Here is a 21,696-nt window from a genome sequence, read left to right on the forward strand (position 1 = left end):
CCGTCCTATGGGCACTGAAGACATGACCATGGCACGTGAGGGGAGGGGCTGGTTCCAGGGGGCGTCCTAGGGCACTGAAGGTATAAATGTAGCATGTGATGGGAGGGCTGGGGCAGGGTCTGACTCCACACACCGTCCTATAGACACTGAAGACATGACCGTGGCACGTGAGGGGAGGAGCTGGCTCCAGGGGGCGTCCTATGGGCACTGAGGGTATAAATGTGGCATGTGATGGGCGGGCTGGCTATAGGGACCGTCCTAGGACACTGAAGGTATAAATGTGGCATGTGATGTGCAGGCTGGGGCAGGGTCTGAACCCCAGGCACCGTCCTATGGGCACTGAAGACATGACCGTGGCACGTGAGGGGAGGGGCTGGCTCCAGGGGGCGTCCTATGGGCACTGAGGGTATAAATGTGGCATGTGATGGGCGGGCTGGCTACAGGGACCGTCCTAGGGCACTGAAGGTATAAATGTGGCATGTGATGGGAGGGCTGGGGCAGGGTCTGACTCCACACACCGTCCTATCGGCACTGAAGACATGACCGTGGCACGTGAGGAGAGGGCTTGCTCCAGGGGCCGTCCTATGGGCATTGAGGGTATAAATGTGGCATGTGATGGCTGGGCAGAGTCTGACCCCAGACACCGTCCTTTGGGCACTTAAGACATGACCGTGGCACGTGAGGGGAGGGCTGGCCCCAGAGCTGAAGAATGATTGTTTTGGTGAAATGTTTTGATATTCTGGGAGGTGGGGGCCCAACTGCCTTGTTCTGTCACGTGTCACTGCATCCCACCCCCACAACGACCCCCTCTTATTTGCGGTACAGAATAATGCAAAACAACACAAGTATTTCAGCTTGCTGCAGTGGGCATCTTGTGTAACAAATGTTATATAAGAAACTGATGCAATAACAACAGAGCCCTGAGATAAAGTGCAGGTCTACCGCTCATGCCTTGAGGGGTTTACCCAGCCTTTCATCCTCCCAGTTTCAATAAAGTGACTACCGTTGAGTATGGTAATAACACCACATATTTTTTACACTGGTACAAAACTTTGACAACCATCTCGATGTCTAAAAACATAGCTTAGTATTAAGACGATCGCAACAATATAGGTAATTATTGTGACAACAAGCTCTGTCAAAAACAAGTCATTATAAAGAGGATCGCACCAATGTAACTAATTATTTTTATATTAATAATAGCAGAGCGCATAGTTCACCACTAACCGAACAGTCTCTACTGGTCTTTTAAATAGCAAAACCCGTCAATATCAAACCCACCAGTAACCATTTTACCGGCCTAGTAGAGATAACAGACCGAGCCTTCCCCGTCGGGGTGAGCGCGAGGCGCGTTTGTGAATCTAGAGCCGGACTCTACCACCCTGAGGAGGCGGCGTCCGCCATGTTGGATGGGACTGGTGAACATTCCAGTTGTCGAGTTGCAAATGGCATCTTTTGGACTTATGTGCCCCACGTGGGGTCTACGATGGTAAAGTACATGTGAGGAACGCAGCAAGTGCGCAGAATGGAACTTAAAACTTCCATCGGAAACTGATAAAAAAACATTACAAAAGATAACTACTTCTGGGGTCCAATGAAAAGCATCTCTTTTGATCTCCTCAAGGTTGCAGGGCACCTAGATCCAGCGCTCACCAGTTGTAACTAGGCAGCGGGAGTTTCCACCACGGACGTTAACATTAGCAAACACAGCCAGAGAGCAGACTAGATCACGCCCTGCGAGGTCCTAGTGTGCAGATTGTGTTATACAAATATGTTATATTCTAATAAATACATGTCACAGAATTTTAAATTGCGGGGTTGGGGTTGGGTCAGCCTATCCCGATTAGAACCGCGTCTGTGGCAGCAGCAGCAGTGTGGAAGGTCCCTCGTGTGTAAGTGTGTACGTCACACCCAGCTGCAGCCCTGCCAAGTGTCACGCGTCTCGCCTCCCGGTCATTTTCCCGCATTACCGCCATGCATGAGATTGTCCCGCAACTCCTGAAGTGCGGTAAAACCTTCTCATTGCAGTTTGTCACTTGGCCAAATAAGCTCCGAGTAGTGTTTATCAAAGGCCACAAGGTGGCGCTGGTGTACAACGGGAGGTATAGGATTCTCGCTCTATTGCCATATTTATATGGTTCCCTCGACTTCATCGCTTGATTTTGCTTGCCAGAAAGTGTCACTCATAGTCCTTGAAATGTCACTCATAATGGCACTGAAATGATGAAAATGTCACACATAGCAATCTGAAACCATGGCAGCTATGCAGGTGAAACAGAGGAAAAGTGACAGGGAAATGCACGAAGCACTAGGGAAGTACTGACGTGTGACAGTGCAGCCTTCAAGGCTCTACATTCTGTATGCAGGTCTCTAAAGGTTATCAGGTCTGTAAAGGATTAGCTCTCCCAGTACAGTTTTCGCTTTGCATTCTGGTACTCATAGTCCTGAATGTATATTTGGATCAACATAACTACAAATACCAGAAGGCTTAGCACACATGAGTGGTTGGATGGAGGTATTCAGGCATGGACCCCGGAATCTTGAAAGCGCACAGGTATGCGCACGGGCAGTAGAAGAGCTGTCAAGGGGTTGCATGTCAGGCACACGTAGGTTCTCCAGGCTTGGGTTTATCTTTGGAACTCTGGTACTGGTGAAAAAAGGCATCATGCCACATTCAGACAGTGACGTAGCTCTTTTTGCTACTGGCATAGAGCAGTACAGGGCATGTGATGTTGCAGTCCCGTGGAGAGGGGAGATCATATCCAGTGGGTGGGAATCTAGAAGTAATCTGTGCTGATGTGACATGGGCGCATTTTATTCTTTCTGGCCCTGCATCCCACCACTCTGGCTAGGGAGGGAGCACAGGTGGGTGTCAAGTGAAACATGAGGGCCCCTTGCCATCCTCAGAAATGGGACCCCGAAGCACAGAGCTTGACACTAAGGCCTTGGGAGTCTGGCCCAGCGGACGGCAGCGCTGGAATTATTAGAACATTGGAATGTTGAGAGCTCCATCAAAGGCAAGCGAGCAGCAGAGTCCTATATCCACAGATACAGGCCGGCTGCTCCCAACATTTCAATGTTCTAATCCGCAACCCATGCCTTTCTCTTCCCCTGCCTTCCCGCTATATAGAGTGGGCAAGGTGAAGCGAGAGGCAGTGCTGCAGGGCCCCTCTTCCCATAGCTCACAGAATCACTTGAGCCTCGGAGGGAGGGGGAATTCTGCTCGGCTCCTGGATCTCCCTGGCCCAGCTGAACGAGGACAAACAGTGTAGCCCAGTCCTGGGAGAACCAGGGGCTGACTTCAGGCCCCTTTCACATCTCTACCTGTGAATGTGCAACAGCTAGGAGCCTGGCCCTGCAGGCACTGTTAGCTGTAGCACACTAGCCAAGAGCTGAGAAACAAAGGCTTCGGAGCCCGAGGAGGATTTCACCCCCCTCGGGCTCCGAAAGATATTTGTGTTTTTGAATTAGACATATTCTGCCCTCATGGGGCGAAATATTTTACTAGCCTTATAGCACACCCTAGTGGGCTATACCGGCCATTAAAGGCTTGCTCCCTTGTTAAAGGCCCTCGTCTTTGGCTATAAGGCTACATTAGAATCCAGGTTACGATGAAGGTGCTGATCAAATGCAGCGGGTGTCACGCATCATTTCATGAAGATATCCCAGTGGGGAGAAATGATACATTGAAGTGGCAGTACTGTCAGAAAATGTACCGCGGTATCCTGCCTAATTTAAATGTTCTTGTCACATAATTTAGTCCATCCTGCAGCATCATTTGCCCCTCGCTTGCCTCATCATTCCAGTGGCCGTGCTTGTATGCAAGGCATCTACTATCTCCCAAGAGACCCCCAAAACTCTGTGTATCATCTCCAGGAACATAGTACAGCAGCCTGTTCCCCTGGACGCCTCAGAAGGTGATATAAGTATGGCTCTGAAAGGAAGATGGAACCGAGCCGGACATAGGGGTGCACCTCAAGAATGGTCTTCACCGTCAACGGCAAGCCAGGAGCAACAAGCTCTACTCTTCGAAAAGATCCAGACCATGGTGGTGAGTCCCCTGTGCCACTCTCCGCAGATAATCAAAATATGTGCCTGGATCTACGCCCTTGGCACAATACCAGTACTGACTCTGTGGTCCGAGTGCAAGACGCCAGAGTAAGGTACCACTCCTCTCCATCCCTGACTTTACCCACGAGGAAGGTTTGCTACTGAGAGTCAGTCATCACAGAAACGTATGGGGTTCACAAATGATATAGATCATATAGGGCTCCAGCGAGGGGTTGGTTTAGGCGCACAGCGAGCGCCTCCTTTGACGTAAGTGTGACTATAAGGGGACACTCCCCTTCCTGGAATCTGAGGCCAGTAGCCTTAGATGTTGGGGCCTCTGCAAGGTAGTTCCTTGCCAGAGGTAGGCCCTTTCATTTGTTCAAATTATCTTCCCCCCCTCATTACGGGTGGATTGTCTATCTGCACTTTGCATGATGTTTAGGGATCCTAGGCCCTGAAGAATCCCCCCAGACCTTCCTTGGCTCATAGTAGAGGGCAGAAACATGTCGGCCAATTTTTAGATAGGTGACCCAGTGAGTCCTTACTCTCACCGAGGTGTCCCATCCTTGTTTTTAATACACCAGCAAACACCACTATTAAAAGTGTAGATCACACATTGGTAACTGCCTAGGTGTTTTTATCTTCCCTTAGCTTAGCTGGATCCCACTAACTCCAGATAAAAATATATTTACGCACTCCCTCCCGTTCCTTTAACGGTGAGGTGGCACTGTCCTACCTGGGTGGGGCTAGGTGGTCATATGATGAAGCATGACACTATACATGGGGGGACCTGGACTCAGACAGGATGCTACCGCTGCTCCCTGATGACACCCCCTTCATCAGAGCTCTTCGTGTGCATTTCAAGGAGATTTTTTGTATGCATCATTTTACTGATTTTCACAGTACAACAAAAAGGTGTCAGCTTAAAACAAAAACACAGTGTGCATCCAAGTCACATAGAAAGTATAACTGAGGGCCAGGTTCAGAGGTGCTGGAACAAGTTTTAGAGTAGGGGTGCTGGCCATCGACATGAATCCACTTAAATGCCTTCATCGCACTTTCCATGCTGCTGATGCATACATTGAGCTATCACCGCAGCACATTTTCTCTTAGTCTTGCTGCATTATTTTGACATTGTTACACGTTAGTAATTTCTAGGCACATCATTAGCATCAGTCTAATACCCAAACAGTGCAAACACAACTTAAAGATCAATCTTTGTGAAGCACCTTCCACTGCGCAGGGACACGTCGCCCTGTTTTAAGTAACCTTTGATCCATTTGAACTAGAAGCATTTTTTGTTAAATTTGCAAATTATGCAGGAGATGATAGATTATGTGGCAAATGCACAATTTTGCTGAAAACGCCGCACCGCAGAATCGCATAATTTCAGATGAGCGGCATGTAAACAGATTCCACCGGTGAACTCATGCAAACCCGGCTTCAGTATCCATGAAACAGATTCGCCAATGTTGGTCTTTAACCCCTTCCCCGCCACAGACGTAATGGTTACGTCCATGGCAGCGCCCGTGTGGCGCCATGGACGTAACCATTACGTCCTGAATGCTGCCCTCGGGAGAAGCGCTAGCGCTCCTCCCGAGGGCCGCCCCCCCACCCCCCTAGGTCAGGGCTGACAGGGGAATCCCTTCCCCTTCAACCCCCGACCCCCCCCACCCCCCCTGTGATGTCAGCGCGCGCGCGCGTGCTGACAATCACACAACCTCCCCCATCGCGCTGGAAGCAGAGCTTCCAGCGCGATCGAAAGAGAAATGCTCAGCATGATGAGCATGATGAGCATGATGAGCATGATGAGCATGATGCTCAGCATTTCTCTTTCGATCACGTGGGGGAGGCCCGGAGGGGCTTCAAAGGGAAGGAAATGTATTTCCTTCCCTTTGAAGTCTCTCCGAGGGTTTCAAAAGCCGGATTGCTTGCAATCCGGCTTTTGAAACCCCACTAGACACCAGGGATTTTTTTTTTTCTATGAAATTGACAGAAGGGAGCGACCCCTTGGGCAAGGGTCGCTCCCAGGGGGTCATTTTTTTTTTAAGGCCTTTTCTGCCCCCCCTGGGGGCAGAAACCTCTAGACACCAGGGATACTTTTTTTTGGTTTGTTTTTTTATTTGTTTTCTTTTGTTTTTTAGGTGTGGGATGCGACCCCTTAGGCAAGGGTCGCTCCCATAGGGGGAAATTATATTTAGGCCATTTCTGCCCCCTTTGGGGGCAGATTGGCTTATTTTTATGAGGCCAATCTGCCCCCAAGGGGGGCAGAAACCACTAGACACCAGGGAGTTTTTTTTTGTTTGTTTGTTTTTCACGTAAGGGGAGCGACCCCTTAGGCAAGGGTCGTTCCCTTGGGGGGCAAATTTATTTTAGGCCATTTCTGCCCCCCATGGGGGCAGATCAGCCTATTTTTATTAGGTTGATCTGCCCCCACGGGGGGCAGAAACCACTAGGCACCAGGGATTTTTGTTGTTGTTGTGTTTTACAGATGGGGAGCGTCCCCTTAGGCAAGGGTCGCTCCCCTGGAGGGGCAAATTGTATTTAGGCCATTTCTGCCCGCTTTGGGGGCAGATTGGCCGATTGTAGGTCAATCTGCCCCCAAGGGGGGCAGAAACCACTAGGCACCAGGGATCTTTTTTTTGTGCCGTCACGCAAGGGGAGCGACCTTGTAGGCAAGGGTCGCTCCCCGGGGGGGGGTGAGGGGGGCAAATTTATTTTAGGCCATTTCTGCCCCCCCTGGGGGCAGATCGGCCTATTGGTATTAGGCCGATCTGCCCACAGGGGGGGCAGAAACCTCTAGGCGCCTGGGCAAATAGTTTTTTTGTGTTTTTTTTTTTGTTTGTTTGTTTTTTTAGAGATGGGGAGCGACGCATTAGGCAAGGGCCGCTCCCCTGGGGGGCAAATTGTATTTAGACCATTTCTGCCCCCTTGGAGGCAGATTGGCCGATTGTAGGTCAATCTGCCCCCAAGGGGGGCAGAAACCACTAGGCACCAGGGATCTTTTTTTTGCGCCGTCACGCAAGGGGAGCGACCTTGCAGGCAAGGGTCACTCCCCGGGGGGGTTGGGGGGGCAAATTTATTTTAGGCCATTTCTGCCCCCCCTGGGGGCAGATCGGCCTATTGGTATTAGGCCGATCTGCCCCCGGGGGGGCAGAAACCTCTAGGCACCAGGGCAAATTGTTTTCTTTGTGGTTTTTTTTTGTTTGTTTGTTTGTTTTTGTAGAGATGGGGAGCGACCCATTAGGCAAGGGTCGCTCCCCTGGGGGGAAAATTGTATTTAGACTATTTCTGCCCCCCTTGGGGGCAGATTGGCCGATTGTAGGTCAATCTGCCCCAAGGGGGGCAGAAACCACTAGGCATCGGGGATTTTTTTTTTGGCACCAATGTCACGCAAGGGGGGGCGACCCCATAGGCAAGGGTCGCTCCCGGTGGGGCAGGGGGGTTGGGGGTGGGGGACAAATTTATTTTAGGCCATTTCTGCCCCCCCTGGGCCCGGCTGAGCTAGAGGCCAAAATCCACAGGTAGGCACTGTTTTCTATGAAAAAATGTGATGTGTCCACGTTGTGTTTTGGGCCATTTCCTGTCGCGGGCGCTAGGCCTACCCACACCAGTGAGGTATCATTTTTATCGGGAGACTTGGGGGAACGCTAGGTGGAAGGAAATTTGTGGCTCCTCTCAGATTCCAGAACTTTCTGTCACTGAAATGTGAGGAAAACATGTTTTTTTAGCCAAATTTTGAGGTTTGCAAAGGATTCTGGGTAACAGAACCTGGTCAGAGCCCCACAATTCACCCCATCTTGGATTCCCCTGGGTTTCTAGTTTTCATAAATGCGCTGGTTTGCTAGGTTTCCCCAGGTGCCGGCTGAGCTAGAGGCCAAAATCCACAGGTAGGCCCTGTTTTCTATGAAAAAATGTGATGTGTCCAGGTTGTGTTTTGGGCCATTTCCTGTCGCGGGCGCTAGGCCTACCCACACAAGTGAGGTATCATTTTTATCGGGAGACTTGGGGGAACGCTGGGTGGAAGGAAATTTGTGGCTCCTCTTAGATTCCAGAACTTTCTGTCACCGAAATGTGAGGAACATGTGTTTTTTTAGCCAAATTTTGAGGTTTGCAAAGGATTCTGGGTAACAGAACCTGGTCCGAGCCCCGCAAGTCACCCCTCCTTGGATTCCCCTAGGTCTCTAGTTTTCAGAAATGCACAGGTTTGGTAGGTTTCCCTAGGTGACGGCTGAGCTAGAGGCCAAACTCTACAGGTAGGCACTTCGCAAAAAACACCTCTGTTTTTTCCCAAAATTTAGGATGTGTCCACGTTGCGCTTTGGGGTGTTTCCTGTCGCCGGCACTAGGCCTACCCACACAAGTGAGGTATCATTTTTATCAGGAGACTTGGGGGAGCGCTGGGTGGAAGGAAATTTGTAGCTCCTCTCAGATTCCAGAACTTTCTGACACAGAAATGTGAGGAACATGTGTTTTTTTAGCCAAATTTTGAGGTTTGCAAAGGATTCTGGGTAACAGAACCTGGTCCGAGCCCCGCAAGTCACCCCTCCTTGGATTCCCCTAGGTCTCTAGTTTTCTGAAATGCACAGGTTTGGTAGGTTTCCCTAGGTGCCGGCTGAGCTAGAGGCCAAAATCTACAGGTAGGCACTTCGCAAAAAACACCTCTGTTTTTTTCCAAAATTTAGGATGTGTCCACGTTGCGCTTTGGGGTGTTTTCTGTCGCCGGCGCTAGGCCTACCCACGCAAGTGAGGTATCATTTTTATCGGGAGACTTGGGGGAACGCTGGGTGGAAGGAAATTTGTAGCTCCTCTCAGATTCCAGAACTTTCTGCCACAGAAATGTGAGGAACATGTGTTTTTTTAGCCAAATTTTGAGGTTTGCAAAGGATTCTGGGTAACAGAACCTGGTCCGAGCCCCGCAAGTCACCCCTCCTTGGATTCCCCTAGGTCTCTAGTTTTCAGAAATGCACAGGTTTGGTAGGTTTCCCTAGGTGCCGGCTGAGCTAGAGGCCAAAATCTACAGGTAGGCACTTCGCAAAAAACACCTCTGTTTTTTCCCAAAATTTAGGATGTGTCCACGTTGCGCTTTGGGGTGTTTCCTGTCGCCGGCACTAGGCCTACCCACACAAGTGAGGTATCATTTTTATCGGGAGACTTGGGGCAACGCTGGGTGGAAGGAAATTTGTGGCTCCTCTCAGATTCCAGAACTTTCAGACACAGAAATGTGAGGAACATGTGTTTTTTTAGCCAAATTTTGAGGTTTGCAAATGATTCTGGGTAACAGAACCTGGTCCGAGCCCCGCAAGTCACCCCTCCTTGGATTCCCCTAGGTCTTTAGTTTTCAGAAATGCACAGGTTTGGTAGGTTTCCCTAGGTGCCGGCTGAGCTAGAGGCCAAAATCTACAGGTAGGCACTTCGCAAAAATCACCTTTGTTGTCTTCCAAAAATTTGGATGTGTCCACGTTGCGCTTTGGGGCGTTTCCTGTTGCGGGCGCTAGGCCTACCCACACAAGTGAGGTATCATTTTTATCGGGAGACTTGGGGGAACGCTGGGTGAAAGGAAATTTGTGGCTCCTCTCAGATTCCAGATCTTTCTGCCACAGAAATGTGAGGAACATGTGTTTTTTTTAGCCAAATTTTGAGGTTTGCAAAGGATTCTGGGTAACAGAACCTGGTCCGAGCCCCGCAAGTCACCCCTCCTTGGATTCCCCTAGGTCTCTAGTTTTCAGAAATGCACAGGTTTGGTAGGTTTCCCTAGGTGCCGGCTGAGCTAGAGGCCAAAATCTACAGGTAGGCACTTCGCAAAAATCACCTTTGTTGTCTTCCAAAAATTTGGATGTGTCCACGTTGCGCTTTGGGGCGTTTCCTGTTGCGGGCGCTAGGCCTACCCACACAAGTGAGGTATCATTTTTATCGGGAGACTTGGGGGAACGCTGGGTGAAAGGAAATTTGTGGCTCCTCTCAGATTCCAGATCTTTCTGCCACAGAAATGTGAGGAACATGTGTTTTTTTTAGCCAAATTTTGAGGTTTGCAAAGGATTCTGGGTAACAGAACCTGGTCCGAGCCCCGCAAGTCACCCCTCCTTGGATTCCCCTAGGTCTTTAGTTTTCAGAAATGCACAGGTTTGGTAGGTTTCCCTAGGTGCCGGCTGAGCTAGAGGCCAAAATCTACAGGTAGGCACTTCGCAAAAAACACCTCTGTTGTCTTCCAAAAATTTTGATGTGTCCACGTTGCGCTTTGGGGCGTTTCCTGTCGCAGGCGCTAGGCCTACCCACACAAGTGAGGTATCATTTTTATCGGGAGACTTGGGGGAACATAGATTAGCAAAACAAGTGTTATTGCCCCTTGTCTTTCTCTACATTTTTTCCTTCCAAATATAGGAAAGTGTGTAAAAAAGACATCTATTTGAGAAAAGCCCTGTAATTCACATGCTAGTATGGTCACCCCGGAATTCAGAGATGTGCAAATAACCACTGCTCCTCAACACCTTATCTTGTGCCCTTTTTGGAAATACAAAGGTTTTCTTGATAGCAATTTTTTACTCTTTATATTTCAGCAAATGAATTGCTGTATACCCGTTATAGAATGAAAACGCACGTCAGGGTGCAGCTCATTTATTGCCTCTGGGTTCCTCAGGTTCTTGATGAACCTACAAGCCCTATATATCCCCGCAACCAGAGGAGTCCAGCAGACGTAACGGTATATTGCTTTCGATAATCTGACATTGCAGGGAAAAGTTACAGAGTAAAACGTAGAGAAACATTTATGTTTTTTTCACCTAAATTTCAATATTTTTCTTTTTCAGTTGTTATTTTCTGTAGGAAACCCTTGTAGGATCTACACAAATGACCCCTTGCTGAATTCAGAATTGTGTCTAGGTTTCAGAAATGTTTAGGTTTCTGGGATCCAGCATTGGTTTCATGCCCATTTCTGTCACTGACTGGAAGGAGGCTGAAAGCACAAAAAATTGCAAAAATGGGGTATGTCCCAGAAAAATGCCAAAATTGTGTTGAAAAATTGGGTTTTTTGATTCAAGTCTGCCTGTTCCTGAAAGCTGGGAAGCTGCTGAGTTTAGCACCGCAAACCCTTTGTTGATGCCATTTTCAGGGGAAAAACCACAAGCCTTCTTCTGCAGCCACTTTTTCCAATTTTTTTGAAAAAAACAAAATGTTCCCTGTATTTTGGCCAATTTCTTGGCCTCTTTCAGGGGAACCCACAAAGTCTGGGTACCTCCAGAATCCCTAGGATGTTGGAAAAAAAGGACGCAAATTTGGCTTGGTTAGCTTATGTGGACAAAAAGTTATGCGGGCCTAAGCGCGAACTGCCCCAAATAGGCAAAAAAAGGCCCGGCACAGGAGGGGGAAAAGGCATGGCAGCGAAGGGGTTAAAGTGGATTCATCGGGTAACTCCCTGCCACAGTGACCGCATAGTCATTAAACTGATGTAAATAGAAATTCAGCTCGTTTGATGGATCTGAGATTAATAAAAATCCTTCCCCTTTCAATAAAATATGGGAACGCCGAATCTCAGACTATTTCTACGCAGGAATGTGACGTCAAGGGGTAGGTATTTTTGTTCTGCGCATTATGGATGTGGTTATTAAACGTTTTACAAGATATGTAAAAATAATTAAAATGGCCTGGCCGTGACGGTCCTGGGACTGCAACGTCTCTCTAGACTGCACGGTGTGTCAAGGGGCTGGTAAGGAAACGCCTTACCAAAAAACTCAAAATAAAATAAATTATAAAATGTTTAGCATGACCTAGCCATGATTTGTGCTGAGACTGCGGTCCCCGCAGATAGCAGGCTTTGCTTTGTGGTGGGATTATGGGGGAGGAGGACAGGGGGCTTTGGGGGCCCCGAGCAGACACCTTTATCTGCCAGACAGCTCAGCACTCGCCTTGTCTCCGCCAAGTTTGCTCTGCAGCTCTGTGTGATCCTCGTGTAAGTTCAAGTGATTACCAGAGGGCTCGGGCCAGGGGCACAGGCCCGGCTTGTGCCAACAGGGCTGGGGATTCCATCAGGCTGCATACAATGGCGGCCATTTCAATCCCCTCAGGGCTCCGCCACAGGCAGACCCGAGGTATCTGAAGGATCGGGGGTCTGGGGGGACGGGGCTAGGGCAGGCAACCCTCCCTAGATGTAAAAATACATTAAAAACTCGCTTATTTGTAACCCCTCACCTCTAGCAACAATGGTGATGGCCAGCGCCTAGAGAGAATGATTTCTGTAGTAGGCGCTATAGAAGTGTCCCAGTTTTAATATACCATCTCTGTTAGGTACCATATATAGCACCCGACCCATCGGGCCGTATTTTGTGTTTAGAGAAGGTGGAAGTTCTATTAAAAATCGCACTAAGGCCCAGATTTGAGAGGGCCTTGCGCCATTCTAACGCTACATTAGCGTCATTTTCTTCACGCTAATGTGGCATTAGAAGGCCAAAAACACTGCGCCATATTTACAAAGTGGCGCAATGCATGCAATGCGCCACTTTGTAACCCTTTGCACCACATTATGTCTGCGCCAGGCATAATGTATGCAAAGGGGGCGTACCCCCATTATGGGGGCCGAAGAACTGGTGCAAGAAAATGTAAGAGATTTCCTTGCGCCATTTTGTTCGGCACTTTTGACGGCTGCTCAGAGCAGGCGTTACAAAGAGGTTTCCATTGCTTACAATGGGCCTCTAGGTGCTTTGCAGGATTAGCGTCAGAATTTTTTACGCTAATCCTGAAAAGCGCCAGGCTAGCGTAAAAAATTATGACGCTAGTACCCCTAACTACCGCCATAGTACACCATATTTCTAATATGGCGCACACATGGTGGCATTAGAGGGACAGAAAGGGGCGCAAGACAAGTGGCGCAGCACTCGGTGCAGCGCCATTTTTCATAAATCTGCCCCAAATGTTTGCCAAAGAGTTAACTCCATTTTCCTATTTACATCAATGCGATGTGACAGTACTGAACTTTCCAGTAAGACGGTACGATGGGGCAGAACAACTGTGCCCGCTAGCACCAGCAAGAAACTTGGTACCACTCAATGAGAATAAAACGGTTTCTGTAGATTCTTCCCCATTTCAAGCACGATTCGCCTCCTTCCTCGCTAACCGCTCCCAAAGAGTTTACCTCCCTCCGTTTCGCTCAGAACCCACCAAGATCATCTGCGGCGTACCTCAAGGCTCATCGCTCAGCCCGACACTCTTCAATGTCTACATGAGCCCCCTCGCCGACATCGTACGCAAGCACGACATCATCATCACCTCCTACGCCGACGACACCCAACTTGTACTCTCCCTCACCAAGGACCCCGCCAGCGCCAAGACCAACCTACAAGAGGGTATGAAGGACGTCGCAGATTGGATGAGGCTCAGCCGCCTAAAGCTGAACTCTGAAAAAACGGAAGTCCTCATCCTCGGCAACACCCCGTCCGCCTGGGACGACTCCTGGTGGCCCACGGCCCTCGGCACCGCACCGACCCCCGCAGACCACGCCCGCAACCTCGGCTTCATCTTGGACCCTCTTCTCACCATGACCAAGCAAGTCAACGCCGTGTCCTCCGCCTGCTTCCTCACTCTCCGCATGCTCCGTAAGATCTTCCGCTGGATCCCCGCCGACACCAGAAAAACCGTGACCCACGCCCTCGTCACGAGCCGCCTGGACTACGGCAACACCCTCTACGCCGGGACCACAGCCAAACTCCAAAACCGCCTGCAACGCATCCAAAACGCCTCGGCCCGCCTCATCCTCGACGTACCCCGCAACAGCCACATCTCCGCACACCTGAGACACCTGCATTGGCTCCCAGTCAGCAAAAGGATCACCTTCCGTCTTCTCACCCACGCACACAAAGCCCTCCACAACAAGGGACCGGAATACCTCAACAGACGCCTCAGCTTCTACGTCCCCACCCGCCCCCTCCGCTCCGCTGGCCTCGCACTTGCTGCCGTCCCTCGCACCCGCCGCTCCACGGCGGGTGGGAGATCTTTCTCCTTCCTGGCGGCCAAGACCTGGAACTCCCTCCCCACCAGCCTCAGGATCACCCAGGACCACTCCGCTTTCCGGAGACTCCTAAAGACTTGGCTGTTCGAGCAGCGATAACCCCCCCTTTCCCCCCTAGCGCCTTGAGACCCGCACGGGTGAGTAGCGCGCTTTATAAATGTTAATGATTTGATTTGATTTGATTTGATTTGCATCAATCCCGTGAGGGCAGGCTGCAGTAACACAATTACTGATTGGTGGTATACCACGAACTATGCGCCCATCTTTAAATAAAGGCCACGCTGTTTGCTTAGGGTAACAGTAGCCTTATACACCATAAGTGCGGCACACATTGCAAACTTGATTGCATGTCGGAGGTAAATAAAGAACTATTATTTCAGGATGTGAGAATTTATGACACTAATGTGGCCCAATGAGGCCAAATTTGCTGCGCCAGATTTACAAAGTGGAGCAATGCATGCATTGCACCACCTTGTAACCCTTTGTGCCACCTTGTGCCAGGCATAATGTATGCAAGGGAGGGGCTCTCCCGTTAGGGGGACCGCAAAAATGGCGCAGTGGAATCTATGAGATTGCACTGCGCCATTTTTAGCGGCTATTTTTAATGCCTGCGCAGAGCAGGTGTTAAAAGGGGGCGCACCATTATTCTTAACGGGCCCCTATGTCCTTGGCAGGATTAGGACCAACATTTTTGGCGCTAATCCTGCACTGTACATCAATACTGTAAAAAATGATGACACTATTGTCCCTAACCTGCACCGTGGTGCACCGTATGTTAAATGCAGCGCACACATGGTGGGGTTAGGAAGCGCTAAAGGGCACACGAAAAGTGGCGCTGCATATAATGCCTAGGTTTCCAAGTGGTGTAATAGTAAACAAAATGTATGACACAATATCTATGTCAGACAATCTTTTTGTCAAGGATATTGTGCATCAAACCACAATCGCCTGACGCTTGTGTTTACAATGACAAGAAGGGCCAGTCTCTTATAGGATGTCTCTGCCACCCTTGGGCGCTGGAGGTCAGTGTCTATATTCCTCATTGGTGCTGGCATCGAGTACCACAGTTTCGCCGTCTGGACAGAGAGGAATGATCCATTGAGAGGGAGAGACAGTCAAAAACAGGGCAAGCTTTGAGAGCATAGATTCTGCCTGGCGACGGGTCTGGTGTCTTTGTTGAAGAAAGAGCGCTCTTCTCCTCTGGACTGCTCAGCGAGCTACTCACATTTCTTTGAAGATGGTCCCTCTGGCTACTGGATACTGTACTCTAGTTGAAGCATCACAGACAGAACAGCTTCCTCTGACTGGAAGGGTCGGAAGCTTGGTCCTTACTCTGGTTGGCTCAGCAGACAAATCTTGTCTTGGCCTTTAAGTTTGGGTTCGTAACCATCCAACTCACAGGATGAAAAAAAGACTCTGAGCTTTGACACAGATCTTCTTTTTGAGTCAGTGCTGTAGTAAAGAGTGCCAATTTCCAAATCTAGACCCAAGGGAGAATCCTGTCACTTTGCAGACCCCTTCTGACTTCTTGCCCAGACAGCTGCAGTACCATTTACACTGAACTAGCGAAAGCGGTAAAACCAGGCTGCGAGATTATGGTTCAATATCGGGGCACAAGAAATTACTCCACTGGTTCCCAGTGCAGAAGGGGCTTAAATGTAGGATTCCATGCAGCGTCCTCTAGGACACCTCTGATCTGATTCATACAGGGCGCCAGGCGCAGGAATGATTGCAGCCCCCCTTGAGAACAGAGCCACCGCACCCGAGCATCAGGAAACATCTGTAAACCAGGCTTCTCGGCCTAGCATTTAACTGAGAAGGTACCGGGTGATAGTGACTGAACAGTGCTGGGCAGGGAGTTCTGCTCTCGCATCTGGTGTGGCTTTAAATCCCATCCAAGGCGCACAAACACATACACCTCCTAAGTGACTGCCTAGTGACAGTGACTTAGAAAACTGCAACGAAAATAAAACAAAAAGCAGAAAACTCCAGATGAGCCCTCTGGTGCTGAACATAGCACTTTATTTGAAGCCTCCACTGCGGGACACAATACTTCGGATGAAGGCTCCACATGAGGATTCCAGTGCTAAACTCAGTACTGCAGGCGAGGCTTCCAGTGATGCGCACTATCTCTGGATGGGGCCTCCAGTGCTGGGCGCAATACTGCAAACAAGGTTTCCAGTGCTGGACACAATACTCCACTGTAGGCCTTCGGTGCTGGACACAATAAATTATTTGAGGCCTCCTGTGCTGGACACAGTACTCCAGGCGAGGACGCAGTACTTCAGTTATGGTCTTCAGTGATTCGCACAATATTCCAGATGAGATTTTCAGTGCTGGACAAAATACTGCACAGGAGGCCTTCAGTGCGGGGCACAATCAGTCATTTGGAGCTTCCAAAGCTGGACACAGTACTCCAGAGAAGGCTCCCAAAGCTGGACACAGTACTCCAGAGAAGGCTCCCAAAGCTGGAAACAATACTCCAGAGAAGGCTCCCAAAGCTGGACACAGTACTTCAGAGAAGGCTCCGAAAGCTGGACACAGTACTCCAGCTGTGGCCTCCAAAACTGGGCACAATGCCCCCCCCTTCCTGGACACAAGGGAGGGGGAGATCAGGTTGGGCTGTCAGAATTGGGCTAAGTTCTCCGGGTGAGGCCTCCAGTACTAGGCACAATACTCCAGACAAGGCCCCAGCACTGGACACAGAACTCTAGCATATGCTGTCAGAGTTGGGCTACAGTACTCTAGGTGTGGCCTCCAGTGCTGGGCACACAGTACTCCATATGATGGTTCCTGTCCCTGATGCACAGTATGAGACAAGGAGTTTAGGGTAGACACAAAACTCCAGGTGCACCCTGCAGTCCCAGACCAAAATACTCCATATGGCCCCCCGTAGTGCTGAACACAATAACCCTGCGCCTGGCACAATACTTCATGTGAGGCCCCAGCAGCGGACACCAGAGGCGGCTCATCTGCTATGGCGCAGGGACATAGCACCACTGCTGTCAGGAGAAGGAAAATTATAATGACGGAAAGTTATTATCATTTTATTTTTATCTGGAGCCAGGTTAGGGCGGGGTGGGGCTGGAGTAGGGCTGGCAGAGGAGGGGTTTGTGCACCATAAGTGCGCATGTGTGTATGGCCAGCCTTGTTGGGCCAGCCAAACAGGCATGCGCACTTTGCATTTCTCCACCCGGCTGTATTACACAGGCTCCCACTCCATGTATGAGCGCCGAACGAGCCCGCTCACACCAATCACTATGCTGCTGTCAATGTTGTGACAACAGCATCGTAATTGGCAGAGGGGAGTGTGGGAGCCTGTATACTTCCTGGAAGAGGACGCGGCTGCTCAGCACGAAGACGGAGGAGACTAACCTGTCTCCCGACGGAGCAGGTAAGTGTTTTTTTTAGTTTTTTTTATCGCCTACCCTCCCCTCCATCACACCTGTTCAGTGGCAGCTGTCACTGCTGGGCATGTTACTTGAGATGAGTCCTCCTAGACTGGACTTAATACTCCAGATTGGTGCACTAAAGGCGGGCACAATACTCCAGCTGAGATGCCCCAGTACTGGGCACAATACATCAGATGAGGCCTCTAGGACTAGACAAAATACACAACAATGAAACCATTAGAATTGGACACCATACTCTGGATGCCAAGTATAGTGCTGAGCAGAATACTTTAAACAAGGCCTGTAAGACTAGACGCAATACTCCAGACTGATGCTCACAGAATTAGGCACCATTCTTCATATATGGCCCCCAGTGCTGGGCACAATACTTCAGATGAGGCCTCTATGACCAGGCTAGGCCGCTGGCCTTATGAGATTGTGTACCAGTAGTGTTTTTTCGCATAATTATGAATTTGCCATACTTGAAACATCATCCCTCATCTGCTGCATAATTTGCAGCTTTTTACAAACAGATCAATACAAATCTGCTCCTGGATACCCTCATGGGTGACAAGAAGCGCTCTACAAATCTACTAATTTATTGCTTGGTTGATTGAAAAGTTACCAAAAACAAAGCAATGTGTGCTGCTGCACAGCGTAAGGCCCTTCATGAAGGCTAACTAGTCACTTTTAATTAGCTTATTGTTGTATTCGAGTCTTAAGTTTGTATTAATAAGGTGAAACATTTGCTGAAACAGTATTGAAACAGGTAGAAAAGACGAAATAATGAAGTGACATGCTCACAAAATGTGCCGTTAAGCAGGGACAATGGAATGTTGCGATTCTGCAGTCAGAAAGATTTTTGTATAATTGTAGATTTGCCACATTTTCCACATATTCTATCATCTGCTGCATAATCTGCAGGTTTTAACCCCAAAAATATTGTTTCTAGCCCAAACAGTTCAAAGCTTACTAAAAATGTAGCGGCCCGTGTTGCCGCGCAGTGGAAGACCCCTTTGAAAGGTTGACAGGTCACCTTTCTGTAGCTTATTGCTATATTTGGGTGTTTAACTGGTACTAATGAGGTGCGACTAATGCCCAGGCAATGTTAAAAGCTTAACAAGCATTTGCAATGCAACGGGTCTTGTGTTTGCTTGAGTTAGAGCTATTGGCATTGTAATTTCATAACTGGACTTTCCTTGCCACATAAATTAGCCCTGCCTCATAATTTGGCTTTTCCCTGCCACAGAATTCCAGTGGCCCTGCACATAACCAAAGCACTTCCATTTACTTTCTTACTCTATCTGTAGCCAAAAATTAAAATGTTGCCATTTAGCATCCTAATTTAAATCTGCCATGCGACTTCCAATAGAATCCCACTTTCACCACCCCACCTTCAGAGTTATAGGCTGGCTAACACAATTCCCAAAACAAGACACAAGACAGCCACGGAGGAGTATGAGAGAAATAAACCAGAAGGGTCACCCAAACACACAACAGTGTTCAAACAGTCAGAGTGTAATAAGGATATTAAGTTGGCCTGAATCATGGTCATAATTGCAATAAGGAGAGATTAATAAAACATATACAATTATCATGTAAACCCAATAAAAACCTTTAGCACAAATAAACTTTTGGCATTAGACTATAATTCTGAGAACAGCCCCTGAAAGACTCCACAATGAAAATAGCATTTGTAAGAAACATGGTCATGTAACCATATAGTTAGCCCCAAGCGGACATATCCACATCAAAATAAAATGGTAGAAAGTAATGCAGTGTAACCATATATATAGCTCTTAGAGAACATAGTGCCTTACACATCTTTGAGCTAACAGGCCTATTGCAATGACATTACAAACAAAGCCCTTAAAACTCAATCTACTCCCAACTATAAAGCAAAAGTTCCAAACATGAGAGAGCTTAAAACTACAAAATGGTAGAAGGGGTTATTATTTGGGGTCCCCACGAACCTAGTATGGGGACACAAAGATGATGTAGACATAAAGAGCATGTTGCCGTGAACACTTTGGTGGTGGTCCTATTGTCCTAGGACCACCACAGGCTGAGTTATGAGCAAAAATGTTTTCTCGAAGTAATGCCCTGCAAAGCATTTTGGGGAGAGTTTCCCGAGTGCAGTGAATATTGTAGTATGGGCTCTCCTGCTATGTTTGCTTGGAGGATTTCTGTGGTTTTTATGTAAATCATTTATCAATTACAAGTGTTTTGTGAAAGCTATGGAGCGTGAAGGGGAGAGACAAAAGAAATTACTCTGATTCGGTAACAGTGTGAACAACGTGACCAGCTTTTCAGTACCGCCGATGGAGTTCGCGCTGTGAGTGCCATGGCCGCCATAGAGCACGAAGGGGAGAGACAAAAGAAAAAATATTTTGCCCATGCTGAAGTATATAGTTGATCTGCAATAATCCATGTAACAGGGTCAATCTGCAAGGCGGGAACAAAACCGCCCTAAGGCGGGACAAACGTAAAGCATTTACCAATGGCATCAAGGGATTTTTGAAAGGCAAGCCCACGAGCGAGTGAAAGTGATGGGTTTGAGATGAGAGTGGTTGAAAGCCCACAGAATACTTACAACAGGTCGATAAATGCTTGCACACTCAACCTAAAAATGACAAAATATTGAAGAAATACTATGACAAAATGTGCAGCATAATTTGCATTTCCTTGCCGCATAATTTAATCAACCCAGCCACATAATTTGACCTTCCCCAGCTGCATAATTCCAGTGGCCCTGGCTATAGGGCAGTCTGGCAGAGCCAGAAGGGCTGGTCCGACAGGTGTGTGTTTTTGGGCTGTTTGTGGGTCTGTTTATGGTCTGCTGGGCCGGGTTTTTCTGTTGATTTTCCTGCTGTTACCACAAACCTCGCTTGCAGCCAGCACACGTGCATTCATTCTTCTACACCTTGCAAACCCTCTACACCACGTCTTTACAATGTTACACTGGCCCGATGCGCAGAGTGTGGGCCACTGTTTTAGTTTTCTAATTCACTAATGGCGGCCGCTTTTATTTTGGGGCCCCGGCGTATTTTCTGTTCCAGCTCGACCTTGGACTTGCCGCATGATTTGGTCCTCCCCTGCCGCATAACTTCAGTGCCCCCGGAGTAGACTCGGTGCTCCACATTGATGCTGCCAGAACTGAACACAGTACTCCCGTTCATGGCACATTATACCCCAAATAATGGCCCCCCAGTAACAGTACAGTTGCTGCCGTGACCAGTGCGCGACCATATTTTTCTGTCTTACTAGCGGTGACGCTGTTTATTAATGTTAGGACGTCACGTAAGGCAGGTCAATCCAGATCCAAAGCATGGCAGGGCTGACTCGGCCTTTCATCTATCAACTGGAAGACATCACGTAAGGCAGGTGAGTGGGTAATACAGATTATGGCAGGGCTGACTCCGCCTCTCATCTATCAACTGGAAGACATCACGTAAGGCAGGTGAGTGGGTAATACAGATCATGGCAGGGCTGGCTCGGCCTTTCATCTATCAACTGGAAGACATCACGTAAGGCAGGTGAGTGGGTAATACAGATCATGGCAGGGCTGGCTCGGCCTTTCATCTATCAACTGGAAGACATCACGTAAGGCAGGTGAGTGGGTACTACCAGTGCTTGAAATGGAAAAATTAAAGTGCAGGTACTCTGTGCGCACAGAGTACCTGCTTGTTTCTGGGAAGTGCCGGAACTCTCCAATTAAAAGTATTACGTTTTTCTTGAGATGTACTCTCCCTCGCAACATAAAAAAGTGCCGGTACTCAGTATCGGACAGTACCGGCCCATTTAAAGCACTGGATACAGATCATGGCAGGGCTGACTCGACCTTTCATCGTTGGGAGGTTGCTAAAGTAAGTTCCCTTTGGCTGTTTGCTCGAGTGTTTTGTGGACACGCCGGTCTGTGGAGTGTGTTACAGACGGTTGTTATTTCAGAAAGACCACCCGCTCCCGTACTTAACCTGCTCGGACCTCCCCCCACCCCGGCTGCAGCGCCTTGAGGGCACAGCGTTGCACTTGGCGCAGCCGGCCTCTGTCGCCATGCCTCGGGCCGCGCTTTGATCTTTTGCACGCGTTGTTGTATTCCCTCTCCCTGGGAGCCGGTGTCTGCACCCCACCGAGTCTGGGGAGAGCTGTGGGGACCCCTGCTTTATGGGACCCCTTCTCTGCCTCGTGGTCAGTATGTGGGGGTCTGTAAGCCTTCCACCGTGGGGCATGGGGGCGACCTTACTCTCCGACGGGAGAA

This window comes from Pleurodeles waltl, chromosome 2_2, assembly GCF_031143425.1.
Source record: "Pleurodeles waltl isolate 20211129_DDA chromosome 2_2, aPleWal1.hap1.20221129, whole genome shotgun sequence".
In the NCBI taxonomy this organism is placed as follows: Eukaryota; Metazoa; Chordata; class Amphibia; order Caudata; family Salamandridae; genus Pleurodeles; species Pleurodeles waltl.